Genomic DNA, 12,183 nt, shown 5'->3' with positions numbered 1-12,183 from the left:
ATGCAGCTTTTATGCAGCTGTACCGAGACTCGATTGCTAATCAATCATTCAGTTGGAGTCTCGGTACAACTGCACGTGAATTAATAAAGTGCAATTCCCTGTGCTCACATATTACTTTTTACTTGCACATGAAGTGCTGTGCAATACTCGTGCCTAAATACAAATATACATTTTAAACATTCGTGTTACACAGACCCGTTTATATCCTGTGTACCAATGACTATACACCAACATTAACACACAACACAAAATACACACAGGGTCGGGCACTTTGCCACAGGGCCACAGAGACAGTAAAGCTTAAGTATCTTACATTACTCCAGTTTTCTATTTCATATCTGCTGGGTCGGTCTGTTTGATTTTGTTGATACGCAGAGCTGTTCTTTCAGCACCAAGAAACGGAGATTGGCAAAGTGATAACTAGTAAGGATTTCAATTCTAAAGGGTCCACCTAATGTTAAATAACCTGCCGGTGACCTGGCCTTTTAACTCTTTTTACTCAGACACTGTGAGAGACAGCCCTGCTTGCAATACGCCAGAGCTTTAAAACGAGGTCCTATCTGTATATTTCCGCTAGGTGACCATTAGGAGATAGCCGTGAATGTGATTGTTTTGCAATGTTACTGCTGCGCTGTAAGACAGACCTAACTCAGTGAAGTAAACATTTTCACACAAAATCTTTACAAAAAAAGAAATGGCAACATCGACCTATTTTCTGATTTAAATAAATATATTTGTTTTTTGTGTTAGAGTTATGGGTTTATTCTACATTTCGAGGTAATCTAAGATTTGCAACAGGTGAAAAACTAATACTATAGAAATGTTTTATGTTTTATTCACTTTTGTATAGCGACCTCGTTCTTCAAATAAAGTCAAAAATAACCCTAACCACATCCCATTTCTGGTCACACTTGCCAATTTTTAAGAAGCATACAGCACGGGTGGTCCTTCTGCTATTAGGCCTACTTTTCATTGATATATGTGTTGAAATACACGCTATGTCTAGCCCTCGACAACTCATGTAATTTTGAAATACGTATTTAGAGACTAAAATTAAAGATAGACGCATTTAAAAGACCAGGGAAGGGGTCTGAGGCTGATAAGTGTAGCAGATGTGGAAGATTATAGTCTTGTGCTGCGCATTGTGTCTGGGAACATGCTATTGTTATGCGTGCATTGACCACAAATATTTGTTATATTTTTTACTTTTGACATGAGCGACCATGAACAAAAAAAAGCCCAACCATATGTGCTGAAAGCGACAAAGGAAAATTGTAAGCGACTGCCTACATGTGCAAGTCGAATTCCGTTAGTTTTAACTTGCAACCCTGCTCCCACAGCTCCAAACTCAGCTACACACAGCCCCTCCCTCTGCCAGGCTTAAATACCCCTCCCATTTCGCGCCATTGTGCGCGCTCCCCCAATCACAGGATGCATCCTTGTCCCACCACCCATTATCTCAATGCACCCATACAGTCCCATCAATCCCCAGGGGGCTGTGCGAAGGGGTCCCTGCACTTAATAACCTGGTCTGGCTGTGCGTGTGAGAGAATGTTCCAGCAAGTGGTGCCTCTCCCTCTCCCCTCCCCTCCCCTCCCCCCCTCCAAGTTTAACTGGTCAAAATGGACTAAAATGGAAAGTGTAATATAATCATGATTGGGATTGACGCAAGGCTACATGAACATTGAACAAACTGTGCTTAGAGTTATAAAAAAGAAATAGCATTTTTTTGTGACTTCAGCAAGAGGACGCTAAACAGCAATTTAACACAGCAAAAAATTAAAATAAAATGCTGCCTCTTGGTGAAAGCAGGCCATTCCCTCTGAAAATAAATCTCCACAATTTAGGTGGGATAACCTGAGAAAAATCATTTCCCAATAAATCAAACCACGTGAGGTGGCCCTCTTCATTTATGGTTTGTGATTTAAGTTTCCAATCACTTCTGCAAAAACTGCACCATGCCTGGACTTTGTAAAGAGCCCAGCACTGCAGGGGCTAAGTGGATAAATCTGAGGTACGAATCATGTGTTTGCCTACAGCTGATTCCAACTCTGGGAGGGATTTTCATCCCTTCCTAATCAAAAAATATAAAAAGTCAGCTGAATGAATCCTGTTTTAAATACCATTATACAAAGCTGTAACAATTACTATATTCACACAATTATTGTTTTCCTATTCAACTTTTATTAGGGAGCTCCCCCTTGTTTAGAAAGATACAGGGTATTAATGCTTGTGACAGAGTAACGTGTGGGTGTGTGCATTCGTTGCCGAGTGACAGGCAGGAGATCGAGATAGAGGTTGAAGTTGATACGCCCTGCAGGCGAACAGGATTTATTTACTGAGCAGCTCACGTGACACTACCAGCAACGGCAGCGCGTGGAGCACATACAACACAGTGTACGAAAAACAATCTCTGAACTTATCTTCTCTGTTGAATAATAAACTAACGTTGCTGAAGAGGTGGCTCATGGCAGATAAACAGTTAGGGTGGATATGTGATGGGCAGATATGTGATGGATTACTGTATTATTAATATGTCACATTTTATTTTCAGGTGAGAGACAATGACATTGAATACAATGTCCACCAAACAAATTTTACTTGTGACCCCCCTCCGAAAGTTGTTGTCTTCCTTATTAAGCCTTGTTGAAAATATCAGCTATATACTGTAGGGGTTTCTAATAAAATGCTCTCAGTAACTTTTTTTTTTACTTACATTTTTAAGCTTTAATTCTTGAAGTGTACCATAGCTTGAATATGACAGCAGCATGCAGGATGCATTGTAACTCTTTTACTTTTCTGACATTCTGCTACTGGGTTTTGTTTTGAAGGGAACTTTCTTTGTTCCTTTCCTTTGAAATGTGCAGTATTCCTTTTAGAATATGATTTGAACAGAAGGGCAAGACCTATAATTATAAAAGGAAGGAATGTCCAGTTCAGTTATCCATTAGCCTTTGTCTGGAGGCTAACCCTACATAACAAATGGAAGTAGCTCCAATGCAGTGCTTTGCTGCGACATTTGGCTGATGACTCACATAGGAAAGTATCATCTTGCCTTTCTTCCAGCTCGTTTGGTTCTTCAGCCCACCAAACAGAATAAACAAATTGAGAAAAACATGCAACCCGCTGGATTAAATCAGTGGGAATGAATGTGTGGGTGTACATGCTGCAAACTTCATTGTGGCTTAGAAAGCAGTCACAAACCATTTCTTTAGAGGTAAAGATTTCCTCTGTGCATTCTGATCTTTCACTTTTGTTTCTGTCTATGATATTATGGGGCAAGCTCCAGTTTACCAGGATTAAAAACTTTTTTGTGTAAACAGTGGGTTTAGATAACATTATGTATCTGTTTTTGTCTGTCTTTTGTTCAATGTTTCCCTTATTAAAGTTTCCCTTAGTATAAGCATAGCAAAGTGTAATAATGCACAATGAAATCATGGTAAAGCATATTAAAAAGGGTGGAAATCTTGGATAAACTATGGAAAATGCATATAACTATAGGAAAAGTGTGGTAAAAGTTAAAAAAAATATTGTGCAAAAATACTGTGGTAAACATTTTATAAGGATTACGATGCATCATTCTTTAGACCCTGCAAATAGTCATCACAGATTGAAGTGAGATCAGACTTATTTCTCTGGTTACAAATGTCTCTGTATGACCAATGCAAATGTTTTTGATAAGTACATTTAATGGCTGCCTCTTTGTCTTACACCCAGTGTAACATCCCTAAAGAAGAAAAAATAAGTGTTTTACAGTGGTGCTTGAGGTGGGCCATTTGTTGCCTCTTTTATCCCATCTTACTACATATCTTAATCTTCTGATCTATTTTTATTAAAAGGGAACCATTAACTATTCAGGGATACAAAGGTATTTAGTAAACAAGGGCTCTGAGTGGGATTAATGGCAATAAATGGCTCACCCACAGATAGAGTGCACAGGTTAAGGTATGGAAGAATGTAGTAAACAATCACCTTTTTTACTACAGAATTGCAGATATTTCTGAGACATTGCAGCTTTTCCTCTGATGTGTTTCCATGCTGAAGTGCATGCTCAGAAATGTTCCTCTTGAGTACCATTGACACTGGGCACATGACTGAAGAAGGTTTCCATCTGCAAGGTGGTTTAGACTTGTTTTGAATTTAAAACATGTGCTCTGCTTGGGAAATTATTTCAGGTGTTGCCGAGGGGGCGATGATAGGTCAAAGAAATAGTAAATATAAATCTGGGCATTAATGCATGCCCAGATGTATTTTTTCTCAAAATATTCTATTTGGTGACATGTTGCATTTGTAAAATCAGCAGATTGTACAAATGCAACATAACTGCTTCACATCTGCTTCACATCTTTTATGACTATTTTACATACTTCACAGACACATGCTTGCAAAATGTCACTAGTGTTGTTGGCATAGTCAATTGTGAGTTATTGCTTGACTATATTGTTTAATTTCTCCTATTCTTTATGATCATGTCCTTCTATAGCAATCACAGGCAATGTATTACAGTTACATGAGAAAGGAAGATCCTCATCTACAATCGTACCAATAACCCTAACCCTAGTCCTAACCCTCCACACCCCTTTTCACCAATCTCTTTTTCAAGTATCATCCACAATGGAATGAATTTCTTAGTAACACGTCAATAGGCAACAAAGATCTATGCCTTTCCATGGCCTATTTAGTGATGCACCTTTGGGACTGCAATACAATATGATACAACATATTATGATGTTTTTCACAACAATGTCTCAAAGCACTTTACAGATACTCAGCTTAAAACCCCATAAAATCTTCCTTAATGACTAATCTTGAAGGATATCGCCTTTTTTCTCTTCCAGAAAGACCCTTTAAATGGTCTGGGGGTGGTCAACCACAAATTTTGTTTGTTAAGAAGTTAAAAAAAGCTTTGGGTTGATGGAATTTTGCATTATCCTAATGCAGAATGATTGCATGTGGGACACTTGTCTACTAAATATCTTGGCATCTCTAAAAATATACCCAACTTATCTTCAAGATTTGAATGAGCAAGCTGTCTCAAGTGGAATAGTACCACTTTTTTTTTTTTTTTACATTGCTACCGGTGCAGAATAAATGTGTTGCCCATTTTACCCCTAAATAAGTTTCTGGCATGGTGAAAAATGTCCCACCTCGTAAGCATGTGTGTGTCCCAGTACTTGCTGGTAGGTAATGTGTTTGAATGCATTTTACAATTTAAGCCAGTTTACCTACTCAGACAGGAGGGTACAAAGTCACAATTCTAGTCTATTGGAAAAACAAGGCCACACAGTAAAAACACATCAAAATGTATACACTAGCATTTTACAACAGCAAAGTAATTTTTCCAAATAACTCATTGTATAGAACATGGATAAACATTATGCATTATATAAATGCATTAGTGACACAGCATGTTAGACCTCCTTGGTGTTCTGAATTATTTAAAAGTAGAAGCCTGTGAACCAAGACCTCCAAAAACATCATTTACAAGACCACAAAGCAGTCCCATTCTATCCTCTCTCAGCTGCTTCGGTTTGTACCTTAAGGAGATGCCCAGTGTTGAAAAGCCTGACCTGTCCCTGGAGTTCCTTGTGAATTAGCATGTGAATTGGCCCTGTATGTGCTTATTTTTGTCAATGATGTAGTAAGTAAGAATATTTTATTGATATTGGTTGGAGTACTTTTAGCTCCTCCAAACTGCCCCAAAGGCTTTGTCCATCACTGGTCCTTTCCATTCTTTGACTTCATGTAACTCCCATAACCCAGATACCTTAGCCTTTGAATCTGCACATTTGTTATGCAACCAGAGTGCCTCTGTCAGCTGCTGAAATACAAATATAGATAGGGAGATATTTATAATGCATTCTGTATTACTGTGTTAACAAGCCCATCCTCGCTGTGTTTTTGGTGGTGTGATCACGTGACGCGGTGAGAGTGTCGCGTATGAAGAAAGGCTCAGCGGGTCATTCCCGCAACCACACATAACGAACTAGAGAGGGCTGGCTGGTGAGTCAAGTGTATTTAAAGATGCACTATCCTATTTCATATTCAAGGACTAAACCGGAACACTTAATAAGCAGTTCCAGTGTTGCAGCTTCTTTCTTTTGGTCTTTTTCAATGCTTGTGTTTTGTGAAGCAGCTGTGTTAGTTTAACTATGTGCCGTGCTGGTTTTGTTTCATTATGTCCAGGGGACAAAGTTAAACAAGCGAGTATTTTAAATCTATCATTGCATGCTTTAGAGGTAGCGTGTATCCGTTTTGTTGCCATGTGTGAACTGTTGCCATTGTGAATAATTCAGTTTGTTAGTGGCAATTCACAGTTAACTAAAATGCCGGGCAAACCTCATTGAAGTACATACAGTGGTATTGTCTGTAGATTTCTGTGCGATTAAGCATCGATTTGAGTATTACCACTGTTACTCCCACTTACATCTCCCTGGCCTTAACAAAACGCTTAGAAAAATGCTAAAACAGTGATATGTATCACAAGCTGCATTTATGATATGACCGACCCGGTTTGTTATGCCCTAATGAATGAAAATCGGTCCATTGATAGGGTTGTTCATTCATACACGTGTAATTTTTTCACGTGCATTTTAAAAATCAGTATTCGATTAGTCAGTTATGTTTCTTGTCTTTTATTTAAGGATTCTATAGCTTTTAGGCAAATCCGCAAAGCCACGAATCAATCTTTATGCATTTGTCCATTTTGTTTCGCAGAGACATAAGTGCAGTATAAAATTCGGTGGTTGCAACATTTAGCAATTAGCCATCACTCTACATAAAGATTAGTCTGACAGTTGTTATTTTTCTATGTCTAAATTATGAACGTCGTAAAATTAAAAGGACTATACCTTTTGAAGATTTAAAAAACAGCATATCGCTTAAATGATGAATATAGTATTGAATTAGCTCAGTAGATAATTAATACACTTTATACTGTGCTGTGGGGGGTGTCTGATTAATACACAGCACTGATGTGGGCTTGCGCATACTAGGAACCTGCAACTTTTAAAGTCTAAACCTTGTTGCACTATGGGGCGAAACACGGCTTCTATACGGTACTGTCTTTGTTGTGGTTATAACAGCACATTTATATGGACTCAAAGGGACAGGCTTGTGTAAACTGTAGTGCGTTCTGATTTCAAGTTAGCGATTATGTCAATGAATTTAATGCGGGAGAGGGGGTAGGGCAGCAGCGTTGCCTCAAGTTTATTTTTATTTGATCGATACAGTGGGTCATATTCCAGAGTGCAATTGTAAGGATTTTTTTTTGTTTGTTTTTCATTCCAAACCCCTTGCTCATCATAATGGTTGCTAAGAGACAAACCACATCCCAGTGGTCGTCACTTTCCCATCCCATTAAGGTGCGGTTATTCTTAGTCACCCCAGCTTTATCGTGTGAGTAAAGTGACGTAGAAAAAGATTCGTAGACTGTCAATTTGGGATGAGGTATTCGGTTTTTATAATATGCTTTTGACAGTAAAGTTGTTGATGTGAGTGTGTGTGTGTTTTTTTGTTTTTTTGTTTTTTTTTATTAGCTGTCTCAGGTCTAACATAAAATTGTTGAAACTCATAAATACTAAGATGCTTAGAAATGTTAAGTGTTGCATCACACCTTTGCAGAGCTAACAAAAAACATCAAACACAAATCTTTTTTGGCAGGCTGTTTCTGGGGTTGATTTTATTTAGAAATATTTTAAAATTGCACCCCAGAATGATAATGTGCTTTGCCTCAGACTGTAATTACAGCAGCTGCATGAAACGTGCCTTTACAAAGCACCATGATTATAATGTGTGTAACTGCATGTTGTCTACCTTTTCTATTAATGGTTCCAGAGAGGATATACTGTATAAAGAGCACAGACAGCAGAACAGTAGACAAGTCTACAAAAAGCATATTGAACCTGTAATGTATAGTCAGTCTACAACTGTGGAAGCAGAGGTTCAGAACGGGTGTAAGCCAGTATAATGTAGAAGAGTACCCAGGGATAAGAGCACTACTGTCTAAACTGAGACAGATTAATAAATGCAGATTAACATTTAACATGGTATAAATCTAGACCAGCAGGGATTCTCAACCTTAGGGTTTTTATTTTTTTTTATTTTTTTTTATTTTTTTTAACAAGAGCCACCCCTAATTCCAATGTAAAAAAATAACTATTAGTAAAATGGATCCTCCTATTTACTTCACTCTTTCTTGAAAATTTCTTGAACTGTTACTGATTTTTAAACACAAAATCACCTGTGACTGGGTCTCTGCTTTATTAAGCAGGGGTTTCCAACGTAAATAAGTACCGATAAAAAAAAATAAAAAAACATTAATTATTTTACACGTTCAGCTACATGTAAAGTAATTACTGCGTCATTAGACTGCTCACTGCACCTGCCTAGGAAGTTCTCCACCCCATTGGTCTAGGCAGTAAAGTAACCATTGCAGAAACTCATTTCTGGCCATTTTTAGATTTAATTTTCATTTGACTGGGATGTTTTTGTTTATACTCTGCCCATCTTTAGACAGTTTAGCTACTGTATTCATTCTAATTTGGTTATGTTTTGTACATGTGAAATACTTTGGTCAGAATAAATGCAGCTCAGATATAGTTTTTTTTTTTCTCTCTCTTAGTAGATGCTGAAGCTGCTGAAGTTACCCTGTTGTGGTTGGTTAATGGTCTGTATTTTAGTAGCTTTAGTTTCTGCCCTAAGTACTGCTTTGCTTTGGTGATATTAGATTAATTGAATAACTGATCTTTGTATTTTGTGGTGTTTTTGTACTTCACTGGTTGGCACATTGACATCTGTACAGCTTTCTTTTAATGCAACGTATTTTGGAACTGGGCATGTCCATATATCTCAAACAGCAGGATAGTCCTAGCACCTTCATTCTGAATTAAACCTACTGTGGACCTGATCATTGCCACTGTCTTCAGTGCTTCTTATCAGTGAGTGGTTTCAGGATTTGCAGCTGCTGAGGAGCACTCTGAGTGAACAGGCCTGGCAGGGACATTATAGAGCCTACATCCATTGCTTTTGTACAAGAAATAAAATGGCACTTCAAGTTGTTGCTTCTGATTTTAAAACAAAATTGTCAGCTTTTGCAAACGTCAAATCCTTTTACAAAGAGAACTCCTAGTAAAGGTTATGTGGTTCCATCACAGCAGTTTAAGTGCCAGTTTTAAGTAGGGGTTATTGAGCGGTTAAAGACTCTTTCCCTACGGTGACAGTGACACTACATGCTTAGCCTTCACTACTTGAAGCATGATGATGGTACTAAGTAGCTTGCTACTGGTCAACAGGTACGAACGTAGTCACACAACAATGTCATTTAGGTTTCTTATTAATTAAGCAACCAGGGATATTACATGGTTATAGAACACCCTGCATTGTTTAAAAGAAACGCATTACTTTCCTTTTGCCGTATCCTGTGTTGTACTGTGGCAAAGTGGTTAATAGTGTGCAGGGGCAGGTGAGCAAAGAACAGGCAGACCATTGTAATCCAGGTGCAAAGGTTTGTTTTTATTTCTTTTATGTCCAGTGTCTGACGGCAAATCAAACAGTAAATAATAATGCAGGTAAGTAATACAGTGGTGTGTATTACTTACATTATAATTTCCTGGTTGGTCCTGAAATAATAGTCATGCTATTTTATCCCCACATTAAATGCAAAACACATACACAAGTCTGTTTAGTGTGTGAATTAGTGATTGTGGTACAAATATAGTTTATAGTGATACAATTGAAGTTCTGGGTTTGTGCTGGCCTCTGGCGACAGCTCCGGAACGTGTTAGCTGTCTAGTGATTACAAGCAAACAAATATACAGACCAAAACAAACACTCACAATCATTCACAAAAACACAGGTCCTTCCAGGTCACTTTATGTTAACCAAAATGAAGGAACAGATTATATCGATTCAAACCCTAATAATGCCATCACTCATGACCCCTTGATAAATGATTGCATCCGCTCCTCCAATCCGCGGCTGCCGCATCATTTCTTTTCCGGGTCAGAGTACCTAAGCTCCTCGCCTTTTCTATATGACCGACTTCGTTACTTAGCACCCTCACAGGTTGGGAGGGAGATTTACCACAAAGAACCACTGTCTTTTTGTCACATGTACATATTGTGAAAAAAAAAAAAAACATTCTGATTTGTGGGACTAAAAATATCAAAACAGTCAGGAATTTGTTGAAACATATTCGTGGGATACAGCAGAGGTACAGTAATAGGTTCTCTTTAAACAAAACAGGGTGTCCTGTAATCCTGAAAGACAAAAGCCTTGGCTATTGTGTACGCTATACTTGACCCCTAAAAAAATCATCTGTTTATTATCTAACCACAAGTAAATACTAAGAGCCTAAACAAAGGCTATCTGTAGAGTATCCCTGCAGAGACCACTCTTCTCAAACAGAGTGAATGGGACAGAAAAGTAACTCTTTAAGGAAACGGTACAAAACTATAATATTGGTATTGTGGTGCTATCTGTTTTTTGCAAAGCTGTTTCTAAACAGACTGCTATTGTCTTTAATGGTTGAATAGGGCTGGTGTCACGGAGTGCTTTTTCACTTATAACCAGTTTATCCCCCCCCAAATAAATACATTTTATTTTTCTCTCCACTTACTGAGCTCTCTCTCTCTCTCTCTCTCTCTCTCTCTCTCTCATATATATATATATATTATATATATATATATATATTATATATATAATAGAGAGAGAGAGAGAGAGAGAGAGAGAGGAGCATAGCCGCCACTTGACTGTTGCAGAAAGATTTACTCTTGTTTTAAGTATTTGAAACTTTTTTCCAAAGGTCGTACTTCATATCAACTGACACATGGGACTAAGGTTGTAATGGAATGAAGGCTTTGTAATTTTCTGGTTTTGATTATTTTTCGTGCGATTTTAAAGAAAGTATTAACATGTCACAAATCCTTCTATTCAATTTGCACATAATTAGGATTGCGACAAATGATGTACTGATGCTAACAAACAACAACACTAATGCACATTTTGGAAACAAATGGAAAGACACCAAACAAGACTTACAAAAATAAAGGTTTCAAGACTGGGCAATGATTTCACTGGATCCAAAAAAACACCACCCACTTGCTTCCTCAACTCCCTCCTCTCCTAATGCGAAGCTGAGGCCTCCTTTTATGTCAGGTGGCTGAGTGCTGATTGATCGTTAATTACTCCAATCAACCCCAGCCACCTGAACACAATAAACCCAGACAGGTAGGGGAATTTAACCCCATCCCTGCCAATCTATATAGGACAGAGCTCTGCTCTGCCACACTGCTATTAAAGATGTCCTGTATAAACAACTGTTCACTGTCATGGTATTCTTTCTGATACTATAGTGCAGTTGCCACTGCTTAGAACGGGCGCATTTGTGTTAACGTGATTCGCCCACAGTAAGCGATGGACAGTATAAACTCACACACAATAACTTGACATTCAAAATGTCCCCCAATCACCAGTATAGTAAATGAACATGCATGTATGCGGTTTAATTTTTATTAAGACATGCAACACTAACATACATATATATATATATATATATATATATATATATATATATATATATATATATATATATATATAGATTATATCATATATAATTTAACCTATGAATGTTATAACAAGTGCAAAGAAATAATGCAAGTGCAGAAATGTACAGTACAGGTAGGCTACATTACTGCAAATTGTTTCCAGCAAAGAACTTTGTGATATGCATCTGGACAGTCTATTTTTCCAATTATGGATGGCAACTTTGTCAGTGTTTTCTGGATGCTGCTCCATAGCACACCACAGTGTTAAAAGTGTAGTATGCATGCTTACCTCATCGGTGTGTGTTTCAGGTAGAGCGTCCAGGTCACCAAGGTGACACAACTGAGAGTTCTTCCTCTGACATCCCGTGTGGTGTTGTCAGAGTTTCAGTTATATTTTCGTCAGCACTCTCCTCCTCTACAGAAATCCCACCTTTTTAGAAGCAACATTGCATTGTTTGCTGACTGACAGCGTTCCAAGCATGATTTAGCAAGCTCACAGCATCTAACAGAGACATTTTATTTAACTGAATTTTCGTGCTGATGCTCACCGCTTTTCTCTTTCCAGCCATGCTTGCTGTTGCAGTCAGTGCTGTTTTTTTTCAAACTGTAAACTTGACACAGTGTACAGGGATTAAAT

The sequence above is a fragment of the Polyodon spathula genome, chromosome 3 (assembly GCF_017654505.1).
Source record: "Polyodon spathula isolate WHYD16114869_AA chromosome 3, ASM1765450v1, whole genome shotgun sequence".
NCBI classification, from domain to species: domain Eukaryota; kingdom Metazoa; phylum Chordata; class Actinopteri; order Acipenseriformes; family Polyodontidae; genus Polyodon; species Polyodon spathula.
This window is presented reverse-complemented; position numbering follows the sequence as displayed.